General features: G+C 35.2%; 1 protein-coding gene across 1 annotated transcript in view; it reads left to right on the top strand.

Annotated features, from left to right (window-relative positions):
- Positions 1 to 14,189, top strand: part of CRYBG1 (crystallin beta-gamma domain containing 1) — a 188,576-nt gene that overhangs the window by 22,458 nt on the left and 151,929 nt on the right. The gene's annotated exons all lie outside the window — the stretch shown is intronic.

Here is a 14,189-nt window from a genome sequence, read left to right as displayed (position 1 = left end):
ATCCTAGCACTCTGGGAGGCTGAGGTGGGAGGATTGCTTGAGGTCAGGAGTTCAAGACCAGCCTAAGCAAGGGTGAGACCCCATCTTTACCAAAATAGAAAAAATTAGTCAAGTGTGGTGGTGCATGCCTGCAACTGCAGCTACTCAGGAGGCTAAAGTAGGAGGATTGCTTGAGCCCAGGAGTTTGAGGTTGCTGTGAGCTAGGCTGATGCCACTGCACTCTAGCCTGGGCAACAGAGTGAGACTCTGTCTCAAAAAAAAAAAAAAAAAAGTTTTATTTTAAACAGAAGCCTCTTAAAAAGGGGAACATACTTTAGTTCTAGAGTAGAATAGTAATTTTTGGCATCAGCCATCAGTCTGCAGAGAAAAATATCATCTGCTATATGGCTTGGTGAATCATGCTTTTGACTTTATAGGTTCAGGTTGACAAGTTTATTTCTAAAAGTATTTCTTTTTATGTACTTTACTGACAAGTAAACTAAGATGCCACCATATAAGAAACTGTTTTAGTTGTAACTATCTTGTAAAAACACTAGATTTATACCATAAGGGTAGTTAGCCAAGATCAGTGATCTTTACAGTATTATCCACTTTAAAAGAAAATCAGAATTCTTTATGATGATGCTGGGAATATTTTATACTTTTAAACGTTTAAAAAGACAGTACCTAAGCAGAGAAGTAAACACTGGTATAAAGTCAGTGCTGTTTTCATGAACTTTTCAATTGCCAGAGTCTAGTTTGTGTTTTTCTTCTCACCTTTGTTTCCTCAGCACAGTACCAAAGTTACACTTGAAATTAAAATTAATTTCCCTAATCATTTTCATAGTTTTATCTGTAGCTTTCATAATTTTTAAAATCTCTTTCATTTTTTTTAGGTTAACAATTGCTTTTTGTTGTGTGATATATATTTATTTGATTACTAGGGAATTAGAAATGGCCTCATATGCTATTTCCTTGTGTTTCTTTCTTTGTGGAATGCCCTTTGCCCATTTTAATATTGGCATGTCAGTATTTTCTTGTTGATATGTAAGAACTCGGGTAAAATTAGATACCCATCATTTGGCTTGAGTCAGAAGGCATTTATTGCATTACACTTTTTCTTGATATGGTGAGTGAAACTACTCTTCTTTTACAAAATTCAATTCTATATGTTCAATTTAAAAATTTTTATCAATCATAGCAGTGCTCCAAAATTTGTCAAAATTAATTTATTCTTTCAAAAATATACGACGAAATAAAAGATGAGTTGCCTCAAAATTCAAGGCTTGCTGGTAAAAGAGATCTCTTTTTTATTTTAGTTTGTCTTTGCAAGTCATATTTGAGAAAAATAGTAATTTTTACCTCTGTCTCAGACATGAAGTGTGAGTTTTCTTTCTTCAGCAGAAATTTGAAGTAACTTACGCAACATATGTTAGCTGGATATTTTTGTGTGAAAGATATAGTAGAGGTTTTTTTGGTCATTGCCTTTATGAATAAATTTATATATAATATAAAAGTATATTTTTATCACTTTTTATATTTTTGAGTGCATTTTAGTCCAGTTGACTCCAATAATAAGAGGTAGGGAGGTCTCTGTTGCATTGCTATGTTTTGGCTTTTTCAGCTGCTGTAATTTAAGCGCTTAATATTAAATATTGACTATTTCATGACAGCTATAAAAATAATTTAGGTGTTTATTCTTTTGGCAGATGATACATTTTTATGTAAACTTTTTGAGAAATTATTATTTTCTTTTGCCTGTACTGATTTTAATTGGAAACCATCCTAAGTCTAGGTAGACAGTTTCATTAATTTTACCCATGAAGCCTGTTATTGTTCAATGACAAATAGCATTATGATGAATCATTTGTAAGATGGACCTATAAAAGAAACTATGTTCTGATCAGAAATTCCAAAGAACAAATGTTGTATTGTTTCGAAATACTATTGGGTTTTAAGGACTTGATGGCAAAGCAGAAAATATTATCATAGAAGTTACCACAAGTTCTTTGGTGTTTCCTTATAAAATCACCTTCTCTAAAAGTGACATAATATAATTAATAGATCTGATCTTCTCTTCTCTGCCCTCCCCTTTATTTCCCTCCTCTTTCTTTTTTCCTTTCCTTTCTTTCCTAATTGTGGTATAACTTACACATAGCAAAATATAAAATATTATGTGTACAACATTTTTACATATGTATACACACATGTAACCACAACCTAGATAAAAATATAGAATATTGCCATCACCCCGGAAGGCTGTCTTGTGTACCTCTGCCAGTCATGAAAGTAATTACTATTCTCACCTCTATTCCCAACAGATTAATTTTGCTATTTTTATTTTCATATCATTGGAATCATATGGTATGTGTCTAGCTTCTTTCACTTAATATCACATCTGTGAGAGTCATCCATATTTTGTATAGCAATAGTCAGTGCTATGTAATATTCCATTGTATGACTGTGTTTAGTTTAGTTTATGTATTCTATTATACTGGATGTTTAGGTTGTTCTCGGTTTTCCCCTACAGTATTATGAACATCCTTGTATGTGTCTTTTGGTAAGCATAAGCATGTAGTCATTTCTGCTGGGTATATACCCAGAATTTGAATTGCTGGGACGTGGGACCAACATATGCTTAGTTTAGTAGATGCTTTCATACTGTTTTCCAAGGTAATCGTACCAATTTACACCCCCACCATTATTTTATGAGTTCCAGTTGTTTTTTCAGTTCTTTCATTTTAGCCATTCTGATGTACAGTGATGGCTGATGATATATTTCATCGTGGTTTTAATTTATATTTTCCTAATGACTAATGATGTTGGACACATTTTCATAACCTTTATTGGCCATTTGATATCCTTTTGATGTGAAGCACCTATTCAAGTAATTTTGCTCATTTTAGGAAATGGACCATCTGTCATCTTTTTAAATTGTTGACTTATAAACATTATATATTACAAATATTCCATTTTTAATTATATGTCATGATCATCTTAAAGTGACTGCCATTTACTCGTCTACTGCTTTTTGGCCACATGAAGTGAGGAGAGAGTGAGGGTGGCCTGGCTGTCCCTGGGCCCAGGAGAATAAATACACAAAGGGTTTGGTGCCTGATATAAACTATACTGAAGCCAAAGGACAGAACTCCTGTCAGCTCTGCCAGCACACCAAATTCCCAGCATTAGAGGCACTCCAACTGGCTAGACCACAAAGGTGGGGCTGTTTCCAGAAGCCCATTGTCTAAAATGTGTGTGTGTGTGTGTCCTGAGAAGAGAAGGAAAGCAAGCAAGAGAACCTTTTCTCAGGTAAGAATAAGCAGCTGTGAGTGTTCAGATAAGTTCATCATATTAGCTGATTACCACCTTGTCCCGGAAAATGCAAAGCAGACTCCCATTGGGATGAGATTTAGTCCAGACAAATCTGTTTGGCTGTGGGAGTTATGATGGGGAATGGGAAAGGCTGAAGAACTGGAGTGAGCTTGGTTCTCTTTACCTCCAACCCTTTCTTTAGTTTGTCTGGTGGACAGACTTCCCTTGACCCCTCGAGCCAGCTCCTCCCACGTCACACGCACACAGCAGTGAAAGAGGGCAGCCACCCGTCCTCTGGAAAAGACAACGCCACAGAAATGGGACTCTCCTGCTCCCTCAATCTAGTATCTCTTCATTGTCTAATTTCTCATCATCTCTCTCATGTCAGAACAGAAAAACAACAAGGCAAATAATCAGAGGACAGAGACTAAGGAGGCCCCGAGAAGGCAGAGGAGAAACAAGAGCAGAGAAGGACAGAAGGACGGAGGCGAGAGGAGAGGGTGGGACACAGGAAAGAGTTGGGGGGGGGAGTCCAGATGGAAGAAACACAATCTAGAAATCTTGAGAATTAAACTGAGCAGGGCATTGATCTAAGATTAATTTTTTTCTCTGTAAAATAAAACAGATAGATGAGGATAAAGGGATTATGGCAATGAGATCTTCCAGAAATAAACTTTATCATCGTGCAAAGAACCAGCCCTGTGAAGACCTGTTAGAATTTTTGAAACAGAAAAATTGTTGTTTGAAACAGAAATTAAGTGAAATTTTGTTTTGTTTTTGCTCACCAGGATTGTCTTTTTGCTTTCAGCATAAAGGCATTATTTGAATGATGTCTTAATGTCTCTCAAGCTATGCTAAAAGAGTATAACACAGACATATTTATATTGTGCACTTAGTGATTGGAATAATTATGTAACAATCTGTTTCTTAATGCTTGGAATTCTTACTATAGCAATTCTTAGGTACCTCAGTGATGATATTTTACTTAAAGGAGAGAGAGAAAAAGATCTCATTGATATTATTATATATGAATCTTGTTAGTATATATTTTGGGAATGATCCAACTCTATCTGTAGCATGTTTTTATTTCCACAGTTTCATTTTTGTTCATTATATTGACTAAAGAGATTTATTGTGCATTGCATTCATGTTTGTCCTGAATTATCGAGAAAAATTTAAATTATAATTTTTGAGAAGGCAAGAAAATTTTACAGAACACTTGTGAAAGATTTTCTTTTAAAATATTTATAGAATAAAAAATCTTAATATTTATAGTGCTATAGTGTTTTTTGTAAAAAACATGTTTTTAAAAATCCAATTATGCAGAATAATTTTAGCTCTTAAAATTCTGACTAGCTATGGCTTTTATATTATGAAAAATGAGTATTATAATTGTCATTCTTTCACATGCTGTGCACTTGCGGACTATGAAGTTTCTTCCCCATTTCTTCATCATTGACTGGCTTAATTATGTTTACTGTTATTTCTGCTATAGTGCTATTTAATACTTTCATGACAGAATTTTTAATTTAAACTGGATCTACAATTTGTATATTTCAAAACAACAAAATCTCTGTACTAGAATCTTGTTTATTCACGGGTCTTGTTTTAGTCCTAGAATATGCCTGTTGATTTCTAAATTGTAGATACTGGGCCAGCTCATCAGAGTTCTGAGACAGAGTTGCTGGGTACCTTTTCCTAAAAGGTGAGGCCATGTGACATGAAGCCATGCTGGGAGGGGAGTCCAGGGAGAATGGCAGTGCTGTCTAAAGCCCTTATAATCAGGACAGCTGGCACTCACCTGTAAGTACCTGTGCAAGCTCACTATCCTTAAGGGATTTAACACTAGCATACCAGTGAGCAAACAGATGCTGTTTGGGAGCTCCCTGGGTGTTCCTCCTACAGCCAGGCTGTCCAGACTTCCCTGACCTTCTGGAGGTTTGCACTGCAGGTGGGACCTCCATCCAGTGTCTGAGCCCTGTATGGGCAGCGATTGGATGGTGTGCAATCTTTACCTGTTTGATTGATTGAGACAGTGCCTCGCTCTGTTGGCCAGGCTGGAGTGCAGTGGCATGATCATAGCTCACTGTAACCTCAAACTCTCATGTCAGAACAGAAAAACAACAAGGCAAATAATCAGAGGACAGAGACTAGGGAGGCCCCGAGAAGGCAGAGGAGAAACAAGAGTGGAGAAGGAAAGAAGGACGGAGGCGAGAGGAGAGGGTGGGACACAGGAAAGAGAGTGGAGGGGGAGTCCAGATGGAAGGAACACAATCTTGAAATCTCGAGTATTAAGTTGAGCAACACATTGATCTAAGATTAATTTTTTTCTCTGTAAAATAAAACAGGTAGATGAGGATAAAGGGACCTTTATCATCGTGCAAAGGACCAGCCCTGTGAAGACTGTTAGAATTTAGGGCTCAAGCAATCCTCCCACCTCAGCCTCCTGAGTAGCTAGGACTACAGGTGCGTGCCACACCACACCTGGCTAAATTTTGTAGAGATGGGGTCTCACTATATTGCCCAGCTTTGTTTTGAACTCCTGGACTCAAGTGATCATCCCACTTTGGCCTCCCAAAGTGCTGAAATTACAGGCATAAGCCACCGTTCCCAGACTGTTTTAAATATTTTGACTATTATCACTGCTCTCAGCTCTAAAGATTTATAATTCTTTGTCAACGTATTCCATTTGTGCATTCATAAGGCTGTATAATATCTCCTACTCTGTTCCTCCTTTTCCTCTTTCTTTTTGTCTTTTCCTCCTTCAGAATAGGTGGCTGCTGATCAGTAGCATCTTTATCAGAAATTGAATAGAAAGATATGTGGCCAATACTGAATTTTAGAACTGCCTCGAATAGTCTTTCACCTCCATGCAATTGAGATTCATACAGGCCATCAGCCTTATAGTACACTTGATTCAGGCTCTCTGATACTGTATTTCTCTGGCATCTCTGAATATGGCTTGTTAATAAGTGTTTCTAATATCATTTATTCTTCTCTGTCCTCTTTATCCTCATGTTTCCAAAGGTTCTGAAGAGACACGTTTTCCATTTTTTTCTACTTTAGCATCTTACACTCATGGTTCTGTGATTCATTAAATGTTTACTTAATATCTATTTCCATTTTTCACAGATAATTGAGAATTTATTGTAAAACCTTTTTCTTTCACACCTCCAAGCTTCTCATATGTTCAGGCAAGAAGTTGTTATTGAGGGGTTGTTTTAGAGGCTGAATTCTATCTAAGCTGGACATCAGGACACCTTGATTTCCATTCCTAGCATTGTTAAGCACCATATCTAGCAAAAAAGAAAGGGATTTTTAAAGTTGTTTTCAAAATATAAGCTTGTTTTTTAAAGTAAAGCAGTTTCTAAACAAGTAAGTTAAGTTTGTTTCATAATAGTGCATTAGAGTTAAATGAACCATGTAATTTCTGCTTATGGAAGTTAAGTTTAAAAAAACACTGTTTTAAAAAGAACTGGAGAGGCTTAATCTTTCAAAGAAGAAAGAAAGAATATTTCTTACTTGGTAGCGAAATGCCTTAGGGAAGTTATAACAATAGTATGTCAAATGCACACAGCAGGAATTGAAACTAATCACATTTTAAAGCATTCTTTCTAAAATATTTAGACTTCAAAGGAAAAGTACAGAACTACTTGAGATCTTACCAGAACTTTAAATATGGGTCAATATATATCTAATAAATTGTAAAAAATAATTCAAGGAAAAAGGAATTGCCTACATCAACGCCTAAAAATGGTGAACCCAAAAAGTTTATTTCCTTGAGTTCTTGCTACTGCTACTAAAAATTATTACTTATATATCAGAGTTTTAATAGTTTAATATGAGATTGCCTTTGAAATTATGGGTATATTGTGGAGTTTCAAAGAGTGCCAACACATATCTGTGTCTTTTTGTTTTAAAAAATTTAAAAATATGGTCATGCCAGTAACTCTAGCACTTCAGGAGGCCAATGCAGGAGGATTGCTTGAGGCCAGGAGTTCAAGACCAGCCTGGACAGCCTAGAGAGACCCTGTCTCTACCAAAAAAAATTTTAGAAGTTAGCTGGGCATGTTGGTGTGTGCCTGTGGTCCCAGCTACAGTGTGTGCCTGTGGGAGGCTGAGAGGCAGGAGGATCACTTGAGCCAGGTGTTTGAGGCTGCAGTGAGCTATGATTATGCCACTTCACTCCAACCTGGGAAACAGAGCAAGACCCCATCTCTACAAATTTTTTTAAAATATTATTTAATGTGCATTTTATACACAAAAAATACAGTTTAAACAGATTTTACAATTGTTAACAATGTGCCATATCTGTCTTCTTTATGTTAAAGAAAAAAAACTATTACAGATATAGTTAAAGGTTGCCCCCGTCCATTCCATTTTCCCCCTCCTTTCTCTAGCTGTTAAAATTAAACTGAAATTGTTGTGCATCCTTCCAGCTCATGTTTAAATACTTTTATTGCTTATGTATGGGCCCATAAGTAATATATACTATTGTTTTGAATATTTTAAACTTAGATAAATAGTATCATATTGCTTTTATTTATCCTATTCCAACCTGCTCTTAAAAATACTCAATATTATGTTTTTTGAGATTTACCTTCAATGATATAATTAGATCTAGTTTATTTAACTGCTATAGAAATTTAAATCTTATACAATTCCATAACTTATCTGCTTTCCTATTGATGGAGATTTAGGTTTTACTGATTTTTCTCATTTTCACCATATAAAAACCACCCTGTTTCCATATGAGTGCTAAATGAACTCATAAATTTAGTGGCAAGCAAAGAGCACATACTTCCTCCATATTTAAACATCAAGTAATTATAGTATTGTAATCTATGTATATGACTTCACCAACCTTTATGAAAGAGAAGTCTACAGCTTTTGACAGGACATATAATTTCATTTCTAGCATTTCAAGAAGGACTCATTTGTCCTATTTGACAACTTTAGCACCCCAGAGACAGAAAAATCAGCACCTAAATCTCTGCATACCACTCTTAGGATGGGTATGTGGAAAGGTCAAGTTTAATAGTAATGCCTCATGACCTCATGTGCAGATGATATGCAATGAACACCCTTGTCTATGTCTCTTTATGGCCCATCTATAAAAGTTTTGCTAGGGTTTTTACCCAGAAGTAGATCTGTGGGTAATAGGATGTGTACGTTTTTAAATTATTTTTTTAATTTTTTTATTTCAGCATATTATGGGGGTACAAATGTTAAGGTTATGTATATTGCCCATGCCCCCCCACCCCCCTGGAGTCAGAGCTTCAAGCGTGACCATCTCCCAAGCGTTGCACATCTCACTCATTATATTTGTATATGCCCATCCCCCCTCCCCCCTTCCACCTGCCTGACACCTAATAAATGTTATTCCTATATGTCCACTTAGGTGTTGATCCGTTAATACCAATTTGCTGGTGAGTACATGTAGTGCTTGTTTTTCCATTCTTGAGATACTTCACTTAGTAGAATGGGTTCCAGCTCTATCCAGGAAAATACAAGAGGTGCTATATCACCATTGTTTCTTAAAGCTGAATAGTACTCCATGGTATACATATACCAGGATGTGTACATTTTTAATCTTATTAGAAAGTATGAAATTCTTCTGCAATCTAGATTAATCAAAATATGTAAGTTCTCATTTTCCTATATCCCTACCAACATTTGGTATTATCTAACTCTTAAATTCTTCTAGTCTGATGGGTGTAAAATGGTATCTGCCTATAGTTTTCTTTTACTTAAATTTTTTCTTAAAAATATTTTAAAACTTACAGAAAAGTTGGAAAAATAGTACAAAGAATATTCATATACCCTTTACACAGACTCACCAATTGTTAACATTTTGCCTCATTTTCGTTATCATTTTCTCTCTTTCCATAGCATGTTTTTCTGAATCATTTCAGATTAAATATATTATACTCCTTAGTCCTAAATATTTCAATGTATATTACCTAAGAATAGAAATATCTCATATTTAATCAACCACCCATAATTCTGCCCATTGACCAGTAACGTCCTTTATAGCAGTTTCCCCTCCTGTCCAGGATCATGTATAGCATTCGATCATCGCAAGTCTCCTTTAATCTGGATTGATTCCTCAGTCTCTCTTTATTTTGAAGAATGTAGTCCCCATATTTTAATAAAATGTTCTTTGTTTTGAGTTTTAATGTAGTTTTATGTACATTTTTCCTGATTAGTGGTAATGCTGAAATATTTTTATATGTGTATTGGTTATTTTGAATTTCCTCTTCTGTAAATTAATTGTGCAAATTTTTTGCCCATTTTTTGCCCATTTTTCTATTGAGTTGTCCTTATTGAGTTCTTTATATATTCTGAATACTAATTCTTTGCTTGTTATATGTATTATAAATAGTTCCTCTCAGCTTGTGGCATTTTAGTTTTGTTTTTTATTTTATTTTTTAAGTAATTTTTTGTTTAACTTTTTAATGATTCCTTTTGTAATACAGAAGTTTAAATATTTTATAGTAATAACATTTATGAATATCTTCCTGTAAGATTTCTTCTTAGTCCTCCTCAAATTTGCCTTGACTAGTTTTGGTCTTTTTCTCTTTCATACAAATCTTAGGATCATCTTGAGGTTTGTTGAAGAACTCTAATGGCATTTTCTATTAGAAAAGCAAATGGTCCAGTTGCATGAGGGATAACATTGCCTGACTACAAATTAGAAAAGCAGTAGATTTATAGAATAATTGGGGGGAAATTGATGCATTTATGATGTGAATTATTCCCATCCACAATTATCTCTCTTCATTTATTTATCTATTTATTCATGTGCTTTAGGAAAAATATCACTTCAACCTTGAAGGCCTTGGCCAATCTGTTTTTCTGATGCTTAGGTATCTTTAGCTCTTCTTTTTTTAAATGGGATGTAATTTTTTTTTTTACATTCTCTATAGTTTTGGTTTCTATAGACACATTACTGATTTTTATGCATTGATAGTAAATATAACAACTTTGACATACTCTCTTACTATGTCTAATAGTTTGTAGATTGCCTTGGATTTTCTTAATCATTTAATCTATAAATAATAAAAAAAAATTTGTTGCTTTCATTCTAATCTTTACACTGCATTTGTTTTTCTTTTGCACTGGTTAGAAACTCTAGTTCAGTGGTAAATAGATATGTGTTAGGAGGCATCATTGTCTTATTCTTGGCTTTGAAGAGACTGTTTCGAACATTTCACTATTGTATGATGCTTTCTGTATGTTTTTTGTAGATACCCTTTGTCAGACAAGAACTCAAGCCTCACTGAGAATTATAAAAGTAACAAAACTTCAAAAGAGACACAAGCAAGCAGATTGTCTTGCCATAGCTCCATAGATGTCGAAAGTAGATAATGAGACTGCAGGGAGCAGAGCAAGATAGGTTACTATTCACAGCACAGCAAACAGTATGAGCATCAACGTGGCAATGCCAGCTCTCCTGACCACAAGTCCGTGGTGTGATCAGGTGGGCTCAGTGCCGCAGCTGGAGAACCCAGGGCTGAGGGCTCAGCACCTTTTATAGCAAGTGATAAACAAGCTAGTCCCCCTCCTCTACACAGCAAGGAATTTTACATGTTTGGCTTGACTTACTTATTGCCTACATGACGTGGTTACAGAAAAGGCTAAAGGACAATGTGATTAAGGCCTTGAGGTTAGGCATACTCAAGGGACAGGTAAGCATAGTTGGAACCCATGGCAGACCACTTCTCTCAAGAAGAATTTTTTAAATTTTTATTTAGTTTGCCAGGGAATTTTGACATGAATGGCTGTTGAATTTTATCAAGAGATTTTTCTGTAAATACTGAGAAAACCATATAATTTTTCTCCTCTAATCTGTTAATTTGGTATATTATGTTAATAGTAACATTAATTGTCTAATGTTAAACGAGGATGGAATTCCTGGGATAAATTCTTGCTGAAAGTATATTGTATTTTTTATATATTGATCAATTCATTTTGATAAATTTTTTTTAGCATTTTTATGGCTATGTCTCTAACTGACATTGGCCCACAGTTTTTCCTTTGTTTTATAATCCATGTCTGTTTTAGATATTAAGGATATGTGAGCCCTCATAAAATTAATTGGTAAGCTTTTCTTCTTTATCTGGAATAGTTTACATAAGAGGGATTATAAGATAAAGGTTACATGAAGTTTTAGTAAAGTTTATGGCAAAAATGTCAGGGCCTAGTGCTTTTAGAGTAGCTTTTAAAATATTCTTTTAGTTTCCTTAATTGAATGGGAGTTAAATGAGTGTCTGTTTTATCTAGAGTCAATCTTGGTAATTTACATATTTTTCTATCCTCTTTAAATTTTCAAATGTATTGGTGTACTATTTTTATGATTTTAAAAACTGCTTCTGTTTTTATAGTTAGATTTCTGTGTTTTTCCTAATATTTTTAGTTTTCCTTTCTACTATTTCTTTGTTTTCTATTTTATTATTTCTGGTCTAATCTTTATAGTTGCTTCTTTCTCATTTGTTTGAGTTTATGCTGCTCTTTTTCTAGCTTTTTGAGTGAATGCTTAGTTCATTTTCAGTCTTTCATTCTTTTATGCATATTTATTTTTCATATAAATATATATATTCTAAGGCTATAAAATTATCTTCTAAATATTATTTTAGCTACATATTTTTAATTTTGTTATATAGTATTTTTATTGTCCAATTCTGTTTTATAATTTCAGTTATGATTTCTCTTTGGACACATGAATAATTTAGAAGTGAGATTATAGATTTTTTAAAGTATAGTATTTTTTTCTTTGTTTCCTTTAAGTGGTGATTTTGCTATTCCTGTAGTAGTCTCATCTATTCAAGACCAGTTTTTGTATTCATTTCTCAGTTTGTGATTACTACATTACATAGGTACTATAAATTCAGGCCCCATATACTTATGGATTTGCAATCTAAAACAGGCTTTGGCATTTTGTTTTTCACAAGAGAACTTTTTTCCTATCCTGAGCCCCATGCAAATGAAAAGTCTCCTTATTACTTCCCTGGGCCATTGGGGTGTTTCTGCTTCCATTATCATGGAGGAGGTATCCCATCTATGGATTCAGAATTATGACAGGGTCTTATTTCCAGGTCTCTGCCTTGCACCATCCCAAGGCTATGTCTCTGGTCTCTTCATAGACAATACAGCCCTAGTCCCTAGATACAAGAGCTTATTTCTGAATCTGCTATCCCCCTAGGATACCAAAGTGCCAGCTTGTACACCTACTGCTTTGGTTTTGAGTTCTTTCTTTATTTCTGATGCCACAATATTTTTTTTCTTTGCGCTTAGCTGTGAATTTTAATTTATTACATTTTACTTCAAATATATTGTGTTTATAGTGAAAGGGTGCCAACCATTGATTAGCCTCCCACTATCCTTTCAAAACAGAATTTTGACCACTGTTTCAGTGTAAACACTAAATGAACTCATAAATTCAATAGAAAGCAAATTCTTCCATATTTAAACAACAAGTAGTCACAGTATTATCATCTATGTGCATGATTTCACCAACCTCTAGCAAAGGAGAATTTTGTAACTTTTTATGGAATATGGAATTTCATTTCTAGCATTTTAAGAATGGCCCATTTATTCTTTTTGATGACTTTAGCACTAGAGACAGAAAAACCAACACCTAAAATCTCTGGCATGCCACTCTTAGGATGGATAAATAGAAAGGTCAAGTTTAATGGAATGTCTCTTGACCACATGTAAGACTGTGGACTTTCTGACACCCTGTTCTTCCTGAAAAACAAGACCTTAGGGCAACACCTGCTATTCGAACATTGACATTTTTTGATTGATTACATCATGGTGTGCAAAGACATCCAAGCCGAAGTTGCTGCGGTATTACATGAAGTCATAGTACTTAAGAGTTAAGAGCTATGTTTTTCCAAGTGGCTTTTATCCTGATTCTTTTTTCTTTCCCCCAGCTTTTTTTGTTTGTTTGTTTGTTTGTTTGTTTGTTTTTTGAGACAGAGTTTTACTCTGTTGCCCAGGCTAGAGTGCTGTGGTATCAGCCTATCTCACAGCAACCTCAAACTCCTGGGCTCAAGCGATTCTCCTGCCTCAGCCTCCCAAGTAGCTGAGACTACAGGCATGTGCCACCATGCCTGGCTAATTTTTTCTATTTTTAGTAGGATGGGGTCTTCCTCTTGTTCATGGGGGTCTCGAACTCCTCATCTCAAGCTATCCTCCTGCCTCAGCCTCTCATACTGCTAGGATTACAGATGTGAGCCACCACTCGTGGCCTCTCCCAGCTTTATGAGGTCCAACTGACAAATAAAAAATGTACATATTTTAGGTGTATAACATGGTGTTTTGATATAAGCATACATTGTAAAATGATTACCATAATCAAGCTAATTAACATATTTATTACCTCACATAGTTACTTTTTTTGTGGTGAGAACATTTAAGATCTACTCTCTCAGCAAACTTCATGTATACAATACAGTATTATTAATGGTGGTCACCATGCTGATAACTGAAACCATTTTATTTTTAATATGTGTGTGACTAAAGGGGCGTGGTGTCTCACGCCTGTAATCCTAGTACTCTGGGAGGCTGAGGCAGGAGGATTGCTTGAGCTCAGGAGTTCGAGACCAGCCTGAGCAAGAGTGAGAGACCCCTTCTCTACAAAGCATAGAAAACTTAGGGGGCAAGGTGGCCTGCACCTGTAGTCTCAGCTACCTGGGGAGCTGATACAGGAGGATCGCTTGAGCCAAAGAGTTTGAGATTGCAGTGAACTGTGATGAGGCCACTGCACTCTAGACAGGGTGACAGAGTAAAACTCTGTCTCAAAAAAAAAAAAAAAAAAAAAAGGAATTAAGAAAAAAATATGTGTGTGACTATAGATTCAAAGAGAACTTAAAATCATTGTTTCAGAAATT

This window comes from Microcebus murinus, chromosome 5, assembly GCF_040939455.1.
Source record: "Microcebus murinus isolate Inina chromosome 5, M.murinus_Inina_mat1.0, whole genome shotgun sequence".
In the NCBI taxonomy this organism is placed as follows: domain Eukaryota; kingdom Metazoa; phylum Chordata; class Mammalia; order Primates; family Cheirogaleidae; genus Microcebus; species Microcebus murinus.
Note: the sequence above shows the minus strand (reverse complement) of the source record. Positions and strands in the feature narration are given on the sequence as shown.